This window comes from Aquarana catesbeiana, linkage group LG02 (assembly GCF_042186555.1).
Source record: "Aquarana catesbeiana isolate 2022-GZ linkage group LG02, ASM4218655v1, whole genome shotgun sequence".
NCBI classification, from domain to species: Eukaryota; Metazoa; Chordata; class Amphibia; order Anura; family Ranidae; genus Aquarana; species Aquarana catesbeiana.
In genome coordinates this window covers 12758640-12771448 of record NC_133325.1, presented here as the reverse complement: position 1 = coordinate 12771448, position 12809 = coordinate 12758640, and positions in this window count along the sequence as shown.

Sequence of the window (12809 nt, the reverse complement as noted above, 5' to 3'; positions counted from 1 at the left end):
ATATAAGTTACTCTCCTTCCACGGGTGGGGGGCACGATCGCGCCCCCCCCCCCGGTGACCAAGGCAGTCGTTATCGTCACAGGAGCGATCCGTCCTGAGGGGGAGGCCACTGATATATGGCCACCCCCTCAAAATCGCTCCTGATGAATGGAATGCTTCCTCTGCTTCTGTAACTGTAAACAGAAGTAGAGGAAGTGATGTAATCTCTCCTCGTGTTGGTCTTTTCGATCCGGCGCCCGAGGAGAGCAGGCATCAAAGTAAGTACACCAACACTACACTGACACCAGGTCACGTAGGCACATAAATCACCCCCCAATCACCCCCCCGATCACCCCCTGCACCCTCAGTCACAGTGTCACTGATTGCAGTGTTCATGTTTTTTACTGATCACTGCATTTGGTGTCATTTGTGACTGTAAAAAGTGTTAGGGCAGTTAGTGGTAGGCCCCTTCAGGTCTAGGGTACCCCTATGGTTGCCACCTCATCCCTTTAAACCCGAACACATATTAATTACACAGGTTCTGTAGCTGATTAAGGTGGTAATTCAACTCACTTGGTGCCTTATCTGTATTTAATTAGCCTCAGAACCTGTGTAATTCAAAGGTGTTCGGGTTTAAAGGGATGAGGTGACAACTCTAGGTACCCCCTAACCCCCCCAATAAAGGTTTAACCCCTTAATCACCCCCCAGGTAACCCTTTCACCCCCTGTCGCCAGTGTCACTAAGCAATCTTTTTTCTGATCGCCGTATTAGTGTCACGGGTGACGCTAGTTAGCCAGGTAAGTATTTAGGTTCACTGTCAGATTTTAATAGCGTCAGGGACCCCCATATACTACCTAATAAAGGTTTAAACCCCCTGATTGCCCCCTAGTTAACCCTTTCACCAGTGATAACCGTATAATGCCCTGTACACACGGTCGGATTTTCCGACGGAAAATGTGTGATAGGACCTTGTTGTCGGAAATTCCGACCGTGTGTGGTCTCCATCACACATTTTCCATCGGATTTCCCGACACACAAAGTTTGAGAGCAGGATATAAAATTTTCCAACAACAAAATCCGTTGTTGGAAATTCCAATCGTGTGTACACAAATCCGACGCACAAAGTGCCACTCATGCTCAGAATAGATTAAGAGATGAAAGCTATTTGGCCACTGCCCCGTTTATAGTCCCGACATACGTGTTTTACGTCACCGCGTTCAGAATGATCGGATTTTCCCACAACTTTGTGTGACCGTGTGTATGCAAGACAAGTTTGAGCCAACATCCGTCGGAAAAAATCCTAGGATTTTGTTGTCGGAATGTCGGATCAACGTCCAACCGTGTGTACGGGGCATAAGTGTTACAGGTGTCTCTGGTTAGCTAATTTTTTTTCTATACCCGCCGTTTATTACCCAATAAAGGTTTAACCCCCTTGATCTCCCGGCTGGTGATATAAGTTAGGTTTTAGGGTCAGATAGGGTCTGCGTCGCCCCAGGCAGCGTCAGATTAGTGCCAGTAGCGCTAACACCCACGCACGCACCATACACCTCCCTTAGTGGTATAGTATCTGAATGGATCAATCTCAGATCAGATCTATACTAGTGTCCCCAGCAGTTTTATGGTTCCCAAAAACGCAGTGTTAGCGGGATCAGCCCTGATACCTGCTAGCACCTGCATTTTGCCCCTCCTCCCAGCCCAGCCCACCCAAGTGCAGTATCAATCGATCACTGTCACTTACAAAACACTAAACACACATAACTGCAGTGTTTGCAGAGTCAGACCTGATCCCTGCGATTGATAACAGTTTTTTTGGTAGCTCCTGACAGTCAGGAGCTTTTTTGCCCGTGAGTCTCACTACTGTACCACTAAATTTAGAGCCCAAAATGTCAAATCGAAGGTACACTAGTGAAGAGGCATACACGTTTCTGAGCATGACAGATAGTGAAGAGGAAGTCACTCATCTGTCATATTCAGGTTCAGAATATGATCCTGTAGAAGACAGCGGCTCCATGACAGATAGCTCTGACGACGGAGTTGTGGTCCCTGCCAAGGTCAGGCGTACCAGACCCCAATCTTCTTCTTCTGCTGTTGAGGTGCAAGAACCCCAGGTCCCTCGTATGGAGCAGAGCAGTACTAGCGCCGCTATTCCTTCTGGTGAACTGGCAAGCACCAGCGGCCTAGTACACCCTGTTTGTACATCCAGCACTGCAGTAACACTTGGTGACGTGGCGAGTCCCATAAGTGCAGTTCAAGCTGGCGAGGTGGCAAGCACTAGTAGTGTCCCGCTGCCACCAAGAAGAAGAAAAATACAAGCCTGTCGTGCCCATAGTGCCCTTCCTGCTGCATTCGCCAATCCTAATTGGGAACCCACCACTTCTGCAGCACCCGTACTTCCCCCATTCACTGGCCAACCCAGCATTCAGGTGGAAACAGTTGATTTTAGAAGACTTTTTTTATAATCACTGTTTTTCACGGAAGATCTCTATAGATCTATTGTGGACCAAAGTAATTTGTATGCGGGGCAATTCATCGCCGCTAATCCCCAGTCCTCCCTTGCCAGAGATTGGAAACCAATTACGGTTTCTGAATTTAAGACCTTTCTGGGCCTTTCCCTCGAGATGGGCATGGTTAAAAAGAGTGAGTTGCGGTCATATTGATCCACTGACCAATTCACCATATGCCCTTGTTCTCTGCTTCCATGGTCAGGGGACGATACGAGCAGATCTTGCGGTTCATGCACTTCAATGACAATGAACTCTGTCGTCCTCGTGGAGACCCTGGATACCATCAGCTCTACAAAATTCGGCCCCTCGTAAACCACTTCAACAAAAGTTTTGCGGCCTTGTTTACTCCCCATCAAGTTGTCTGCGTTGATGAGTCCCTGATTAAATTTTCTGGCCGCTTGTCATTCAAACAGTATCTTCCCAGCAAGCGTGTCAGATATGTCAGACATGGGATCAAGATGTATAAGCTCTGTGACAGGGCCACAGGTTATACATATAGTTTTATGGTTTATGAGGGAAGAGATAGTCACGTAGAGCCGGAGAACTGCCCAGACTTCATAGGGAGCGCTGGCAAGATAGTGTGGAACTTGGTGTCACCCTTATTCGGAAAGGGGTACCACTTATATGTGGACAATTATTACACGAGCGTGCCACTTTTTAGTCACTTGTTTGATCATCAGATTGGAGCATGGGGCACCGTGCGACCTAATCGCCGGGGCTTTCCCCATCGGCTTGTAGATTCCCGTCTTAGGCTGGGGGAGAGAGCCTGCTTGAAGTGTAATAATTTGCTCGCTGTGAAGTGGAGGGATAATAAGAATGTTTTCGTTCTTACCTCCCTTCATGCAGACACGACGGTCCAAATTACCTATGGCGACTGGTGTTGTGGAGAAACCCTTCTGTGTCCACGAATATAACCAAAATATGGGAGGGGTGGACCTCAACAGTTGTTGGCGTTGTACCTAGTTGCCTGTAAGGCCAGACGCTGGTACAATAAAGTGTCTGTTTATTTCAATTGGCTTTGCTGAATGCTTTTGTGCTATACAGAGCTTCAGGACGGACTGGATCCTTCCTTAAATTCCAGGAAGAGATCGTCAGAGCCCTTCTGTTTCCAGACGGCGCTCCACCTCGCCTTCCCAATCCAAATACAGTAAGCCGGCTGCATGAAAGGCATTTTCCGTATGTTCTCCCGAGTACCCCTACCCAACGAGCCCCCCAAAGAAGATGTCGTGTCTGTAGCAAGTGCGGATATAGGCGTGACACCCGCTATTATTGTCCACGCCATCCTGACAATTCTGGTCTTTGCATTGGTGAATGTTTTGAATGCTACCATACACTAGTTGAGTATTAGCGTAGGGTACAGCACTGCACAGACTAGGCGCACTTTCACAGGGTCTCTTAAGATGCTATCACATTTTGAGAGACCCGAACCTGGAACCGAACCATTACAGTTACAGTTACAAAAAAAGTGTAAAAAAGTAAAATAAAAAATAAAATAAACTCAAAAAAAATATAAAATAAAAAAAAAAAAAAATAGTTGCCATATTATTGTTCTCTCTCTTTCTATTCTCTCTCTATTGTTCTGCTCTTTTTTTACTGTATTCTATTCTGCAATGTTTTATTGTTAACCATCTTTTTGTTTTCAGGTACGCTGTTCAGCTGCAGAGCGGATTTATTTATCTTGACAGCAACAGCGTTTGCTCCCACGATACATAAAGCCTTGACTCCAGCGCTGTAGGAGGTGATTTCACCACCACAGTTAAAAAAAAGAGCATATATGCCGAAGCATGGGGGCAGCTATGCCCATCATTAGAAGTGGGTGGATGAAGGGGGGTATTCTAATGGTGGGCATACTCACCGATCAATCTCTTTTTTTCATTCAGCCCACAAGCTGCATGAAAAAAAAGATTACAATATATGCCAAACAAGAACCAGCAATGTACTGGTATGTTGCTGGGACTTTGAGTGGTTATACCAGAATGATGCCTGTGGGTTTAGGTATCATCTTGGTATCATTCTTTTCAGCGGTCGGCTTTCATGTAAAAGCAATCCTAGCGGCTAATTAGCCTCTAGACTGCTTTTACAAGCAGTGAGAGGGAATGTCCCCCCCCCACCATCTTCCATGGTTTTCTCTGGCTCTCCTGTCCCAACAGGGAACCTGAGAATGCAGTAGGTGGTTCCACCAGCTGACCATAGAGCTGATCAGAGACCAGAATGGCTCCAATCATCTCTATGGCCTAAGAAACCGGAAGCTACGAGCATTTCATGACTTAGATTTCGCTGGATGTAAACAGCTCCATTGGAAAATTGGGAAGGCATTTTATCACACCGATCTTGGTGTGGTCAGATGCTTTGAGGGCAGAGGAGAGATCTAGGGTCTAATAGACCCCAATTTTTTCAAAAAAGAGTACCTGTCACTACCTATTGCTACCATAGGGGATATTTACATTCCCTAAGATAACAATAAAAATGATTTTTAAAAAATGGAAGGAACAGTTTAAAAATAAAATAAAAAACAAAATAAATAATTAAAAAAAACACCCCTGTCCCCCCCTGCTTTCGTGCAAAGGTCAGATCGAGAGCAGTAATTTTAGCAGTAGACCTCCTCTGTAAATCTAAAGTGGTAACCTGTAAAGGCTTTTAAATGCTTTTAAAAATGTATGTAGTTTGCCACCACTGCGCGATTGTGTGCAATTTTAAGGCATGTCATGTTTGGTATCCATGTACTCGGCCTAAGATCATCTTTTTTATTTCATCAAACATTTGGGCAATATAGTCTGTTTTAGTGCATTAAAATTAAAAAAAGTGTATTTTTCCAAAAAAAATGCGTTTGAAAAATCGCCGCACAAATACTGTATGATAAAAAAAATGAAACACCCACCATTTTAATCTGTAGGGCCTTTGCTTTAAAAAATATATAATGTTTGGGGGTTCAAAGCAATTTTCTAGCAAAAAAAAAAAAATGTTTTTAATGTAAACAAAAGGTGTCAGAAAGGGCTTTGTCTTCAAGTGGTTAGAAGAGTGGGTGATGCCAGGACAGTTGGAAAGTAGACACCCCAAGCTATTTGCTGAGAGGCATGTTGAGTCCATGGAATATTTTATATTTTGACACAAGTTGCGGGAAAAAGACAATTTTTTTTTTTTTTTTGCACAAAGTTGTCACTAAATCATATATTGCTCACACAGGCCATGGGAATATGTGGAATTACACCCCAAAATACATTCTGTTGCTTCTCCTGAGTACGGGGATACCACATGTGTGAGACTTTTTGGGAGCCTAGCCGCGTATGGGACCCCGAAAAAAAACAAGCACCGTCTTCAGGATTTCTAAGGGTGTAAATTTTTTATTTCACTCCTCACTACCTATCACAGTTTCGGAGGCCATGGAATGCCCAGATGGCACAAAACCCCCCAAATGACCCCATTTTGGAAAGTAGACACCCCAAGCTATTTGCTGAGAAGTATAGTGAGTATTTTGCAGACCTCAGTTTTTGTCACAAAGTTTTAAAAATTGAAAAATGAAAAAAAATACATTTTTTCTTGTCTTTCTTCATTTTTAAAAACAAATGAGAGCTGCAAAATACTCAGCATGCCTCTCAGCAAATAGCTTGGGGTGTCTACTTTCCAAAATGGGGTCATTTGGGGGGGGGTTTGTGCTATTTTGGCATTTTATGGCCTTCAAAACTGTGATAGGTAATGAGGAGTGAAATCAAAAATTTACGCCCTTAGAAATCCTGAAGGCAGGGCTTGGTTTTCGGGGCCCCATATGCAGCTAGGCTCCCAAAAAGTCCCACAAATGTGGTATCCCCGTACTCAGGAGAAGCAGCAGAATGTATTTTGGGGTTTAATTCCACATATGCCCATGGCCTGTGTGAGCAATATATCATTTAGTGACAACTTTGTGCAAAAAAAAAAAAAAAAAGTTTGTCACTTTCCCGCAACTTGTGGCAAAATATAAATTATTACATGGACTCAACATGCCTCTCAGCAAATAGCTTCGGGTGTCTACTTTCCAAAATGGGGTCATTTAGGGGGAGGGGGTTGTGCCATCTTGGCATTTTATGGCCTTCAAAACTGTGAATAGGTAGTGAGGAGTGAAATAAAAAATGTACTCCCTTTGAAATCCTGAAGGTGGTGATTGGTTTTCATGGCCCCGTACGCCAAAAAGTCCCACACATGTGGTATCCCCGTACTCAGGAGAAGCAGCAGAATGTATTTTGGGGTGTAATTCCACATATGCCCATGGCATGTGGGAGCAATATGTCATTTAGTGACAACATTTTTGTAAAAATGTTTTTTTTTGTCATTATTAATCACTTGGGACAAAAAATATTCAATGGACTCAACATGCCTCTCAGCAATTTTCTTTGGGGTGTCTACTTTCCAAAAGGGGTAATTTGGGGGGGGGGGTTGTACTGCCCTGCCATTTTAGCACCTCAAGAAATGAGATAGGCAGTCATAAACTAAAAGCTGTGTAAATTCCAGAAAATATACACTGGTTTAGCCGCTATAACTTTTGCGCAAACCAATAAATATATGCTTATTGATATTTTTTTTACCAAACACATGTGGCTGAATACATTTTGGCCTAAATGTATGACTAAAATTTAGTTTATTGAATTCTCCTAATTACAAAAAGTAGAAAATATAATTTTTTTTCAAAATTTTCGGTCTTTTTCCGCTTATATCGCAAAAAATTAAAATCACAAAAACAATCAAATACCATCAAAAGAAAGCTCTATTTGTGTGAACAAAAGGACGCAAATTTTGTTTGGGTACAGCATTGCATGACCGCACAATTACCAGTTAAAGCGACACAGTGTCAAATTGTAAAAAGTCCTCTGGTCTTTAGGCAGCCAAATGGTCCGGGGCTTAAGTGGTTAATGGGCCCCAGATACGGCAACATTGGTGTGGCCCCGATTATAGCAGTTTTCGTGGTAAAATAGAAAAGAACGTTTTAAGTAAAAGCTCCATCCCCCCACCTCAGAGCCAATCAGAGAGCCTTCATCTGTGACCGTGTCTCTAAAGCAGTGTCATTGACAGTCCAGCATTTCATTAGTATGAATACAAGAAACTCCTCCTGGTGCTCTCCTGGATCACCTTCCCTGACCGCCAGTTGCCAACGTAACCGGGTCCATCCTTCCCTGGCATGCCAAATTCACATTCGCTGCGTCGTTTTCCTTTTATTCAAAAAGTTTTATTGTAACATAGACGAGTTCACATGATCATGTCCAAGCACACTGCACTGCGCCAGACCCTCCTCCTCCACCACTGACTCGTTTCGCCCCAGCCAGGGCTCAATCATACAGGCAATGATTGGACTCGATAGTGTGAGCTTATTCATGTTACAATAAAGCTAAAAGCAGCTTCTTCTGCTGGAATTTGGTGTTTCATTAGTATGGCTGGGGGGGGGGGGGATCGAACCTGTAGCTGCAATCTGATCAGCAAAACTGATAATTGGCATGTGTGTATGTATTCACCCCCTTTGTTATGAAGCCCATAAAAAGCTCTGGTGCAACCAATTACCTTCAGAAGTCACATAATTAGTGAAATGATGTCCACCTGTGTGCAATCCAAGTGTCACATGATCTGTCATTACATATACACACCTTTTTGAAAAGCCCCAGAGGCTGCAACTCCTAAGGCACCACTAACCAAACACTGCCATGAAGACCATGGAACTCTCCAAACAAGTAAGGGACAATGTTGTTGAGAAGTACAAGTCAGGGTTAGGTTATAAAAAAATATCCAAATCTTTGATGATCCCTAGGAGCACCATCAAATCTATCATAACCAAATGGAAAGAACATGGCACAACAGCAAACCTGCCAAGAGATGGCCACACAACAAAACTCACGGACCGGTCAAGGAGGGCATTAATCAGAGAGGCAGCACAGTGACCTAAGGTAACCCTGGAGGAGCTGCACATAGGAAAGACTGGAGTATCTGTACATAGGACGACAATAAGCCGTACGCTCCATAGAGTTGGGCATTAGGGCAGAGTGGCCAGAAGAAAGCCATTACTTTCAGCAAAAAACAAAATGGCACGTTTTGAGTTTGCGAAAAGGCATGTGGGAGACTCTCAAAATGTATGGAGGAAGGTGCTCTGGTCTGATGAGACTAAAATTTAACTTTTTGGCATAGAAAACGCTATGTCTGGCGCAAACCCAACATATCACATCACCGAAAGAACACCATCCCAACCGTGAAACATGGTGGTGGCAGCATCATGCTGTGGGGATGTTTTTCAGCAATCAGGACTGGGAAACTGGTCAGAGTTAAGGGAAAGATGGATGGTGCTAAATACAGGGATATTCTTGAGCAAAACCTGTATCACTCTGTGTGTGATTTGAGGCTAGGATGGAGGTTCACCTTCCAGCAGGACAATGGCCCCAAACACACTGCTAAAGCAACACTTGAGTGGTTTAAGGGGAAACATGTAAATGTGTTGGAATGGCCTAGTCAAAGCCCAGACCTCAATCCAACAGAAAATCTGTGGTCAGACTTAAAGATTGCTGTTCACAAGCGCAAACCACCCAACTTGAAGGAGCTGTAGCAGTTTTGTAAGGAGGAATGGGCAAAAATCCCAGTGGTAAGATGTGGCAAGCTCATAGAGACTTATCCAAAGCGACTTGGAGCTGTGATAGTCGCAAAAGGTGGCTCTACAAAGTATTGACTTTAGGGGGGTGAATAGTTATGCACATTGACTTTTTCTGTTATTTTGTCCTATTTGTTGTTTGCTTCACAATAAAAAAAAAAAAAAAAATCTTCAAAGTTGTGGGCATGTTCTGTAAATTAAATGATGCAAATCCTCACACAATCCATGTTAATTCCAGGTTGTGAGGCAACAAAACACGAAAAAATGCCAACGGGGGTGAATACATTTGCAAGGCACTGTAAATCTGCATTTTTTTTTCAATGAGTGCTACATACTTCCCATTATTTGTTCAGAAAAAATATTCAAAATAGTGGATTTTCAGCAAGCACATATTTTAATTTTTAATGTGAATTTTTCTGTTTCATTGTGTTTATTAATTTTTTGGAATATCAAAGGCAAGCAAATAAGTCGCCCACGCAGGGGCTCAAGAATGATCAGGTATTACAAGACAAGCAAGAAAGGTTACACTCATAACAACCAACACTAGATAACTTTTAAACCTTTGGGTTGATACCATTAATTAAGTAAGGAATACAATAAAAAAAAAGGAAAGGACACAATCCCACGGCCTGCTCACAGTCACCTCAGGGGTGGATCATTTCCTGCAACCAGCCCCAGAAGATGTCGACTGTTTAACCGGAAAAAAGAAGAGCCAGAAATTTTATGAGAATGGTGCTTACAGGTGTAAAATACTCATTTGGATGCATAATTTATAGATATCTGAATGCAGCTCTATTGTATTCTTTGGGTCCATGCACACTGATCTGTATTTGTCTGCAGAAAAAAAGCTGTGTAAACCAGAAATGGAAGAATCTGCATTTGAGGACCTGTGTATAGAGCGTATTTTAGGATATATGTATAAACATTTGTGCGTAAATTTACATTTGTAAAGCACAAACATACCGTATTGGAGGCACCTGCATCCTAGCAACCAAGGCCAGTAGGTGGCAGGAGCAGCCTGCATCCTAGCAACCAAGGATGCTAAGTGGCAGGGACCTCCTGCATCCTAGCAACCAAGGTCACAGGGTGGAAGGAGCTTGCATTCTAGCAACCAAAACTATTGGGCGGCAGGAACCACTGCCATCCTAGCAACCAAGGACTCTAGATGGCAGGAGCTGCCTGCATCCTAGCAACCAAGGATGCTAGGTGATAGGAGGCACTTGCATCCCAGCAACCAATGACACTAGATGGTAGGAAACAGAGAAGAAAACTAATGCGCAAAACCAAGGCGAGCCAAAGCAGCTAAAGAGGACTAAAAAGCCGCCACACATACGGCAGTGTTCCCACACAGAAAAACAATAAGGTAAATAGAGATATGTGGCGCTAACTCAAAGTGCATAAATGTGATAAAATAAATATAATCCAATTCTTCAAGTTAAGTGCATATGCGTAAAGAGCAAAATCACATAAATAAAGTGACAAAATATCCATTAAATTCATAAGAAGTGACATTGGATAAATAACAGTGAAAATTCATAAAATATGACATCAAATAAATAAATAAACAATTCAAATGAAGGTGAATAAAGCCAAAAATAGTCTAAAAGTGCATCAAGATGAAAAAAATCACAAATTTAGAAAAAGTACTGAAAAAAAAAATCACATGAGATAAAAAAAAGTTGCATGCAATAACAAAAATCGCATAAAGTGCAAAAAAGTGCAAAAACGCTTTAAAAATAGCCACAAGTCGATCCAATTAATGTAATACAGTTCCAACGTGAACAAAGTGAGTCTTCATAAAACAGTTCATGCAAACAATAGATGAAAAAAGTGCAAGTGCAAAAGATGATAGGTGACAGATTCCTCTTAATAACCATACTCCGTGGTGCGCCACACGTTTCCCCCAGCCTCTCACTAGGGTCAAGTCGAGCCTGAAATCAGGAAGTGGGTGAAACACCATCAATTGATCACTCTCCTCCGATTGTCACAGGTCTGGCAAATCTCCAAATGGAAGGCATGTACAGCATAAAATGAACAGCACAGATCCCAGTACTTCCGGTCTTGGCCACGGCCGGAAGTGATGACACCTGACTCTTCCCTGACGCGTATCGTCACCGCCCACGTGACTTTATCAAAGGGTAATGGAGTCAGGCATCAGGTGTCTATTTATATAGTCCGTTCTTAATCAGCAAAGTGGATTTGGATTACTAATAGATGTATCCTCACTCAGTAGATTGGATTGGAATACTAATAGGTGTATCCTCACTCGGTAGATTGGATTGGAATACTAATAGGTGTATCCTCACTCAGTAGACGCCATAAATAACCATATGAGGTCTAAGCAATTATAATAAAAAGACCGCCTAATAACAGATCCGAATAAAAAATATAAAAACGTAAAAAATAAAACAAAAAAAAAAAGGAAAATAAAAGCATATAAACTAGCCTATATAAAATCTCCATAGGACATTGCCATCTGGTGGTGATTCATCAAGAAACACCTTAAAAACCAGCAGACAGATGACATCTAGTGGTAAGAAAATGGAATCTCGTAAATGAAACATAATCTTGAGCAAAGATACTTGTTCTAATTCGCCTATATTGCCATCATGTGGATAAATAGTGATATTGATAACAAATTCCACACTATAGGTAAATGTGAGGAAATAAAAGCATACGACACAAACAAAGGAGGTAAGTACAGGAAACCAGATAGGGTATAACCTAGTAATAATCACATAAAAAAATCCCATAAAAAATCATCAACAGAGAAGAAGCTTGTAACAACAAAGAGGAGGGGAATAAAAAAGTAGTATAAAAAAGTAATATAAAAAAGTAGAAAATGAAAAATGTTTTATTCAAAATAAAACAGTTGAGGTTGAATTCAGCGTTATGACCCAAAGGAGTCAGAGTCCATATTTCATGTATCCATTTTGACTCAAGCTGGCTGATTTAAATCACTTTATTGTCTCCTCTCCAATGGGGTTTATATTTTTCAATGCCACAAACCAAAAGGGATGAGGAGTCTTTATTGTGTAATTCTGCATAATGTCTTGACAGGCTGTGTTTAACAAACCCCTTTTTAATATTCTGGACATGCTTCCTCAATCTCCTCCAAAGTTCCCTTTTCGTTCTACCAATATTCTGGATCCGGCATGGGCATTCTAATAAATAAACCACCCCCTCAGTCCGACATGATATGAAGTCCTCTATTGGATACTCTTTTGACGTCACTGTAGAGGTAAAGCTTAACTTCTTTTTCTTACTTTCTTTAGTGTTACAGCAAGTGTAACATTTTTTACAGGGATAGTAACCTTTCCCTTCAAAAAAGGAAAAGTTTTTCTTGGTAGGTGGATCAAGCACATTTCTTGCTAGGTGGTCTCTGAGGGTTGGAGCCCTCCGGTAGGTAAACCTGGGCTTCTCGGGAAGGATAGCACCGAGATGGCGGTCTGCCTTAATAATGTCCCAATATTTTCTAACAATTCTTTCGACTTGTTTGTGTTGGACATTGAAGTCCATAACAAGAGATAAAGTATTATATCTTTCTGTATTTCTAATTGTGTCTTGTATTAACTTCTCTCTATCCACCACTGCCACACCTCTTATTCCTTCATCAATGACTTCCGGACAGTAACCTTTTTGCACAAATCTCTCTCCAACTAGTTTCGCTTGCTTCATAAACACTTCTTTTGTTGTACAGTTTAGTCTTATTTGAATAATTATGACCTGT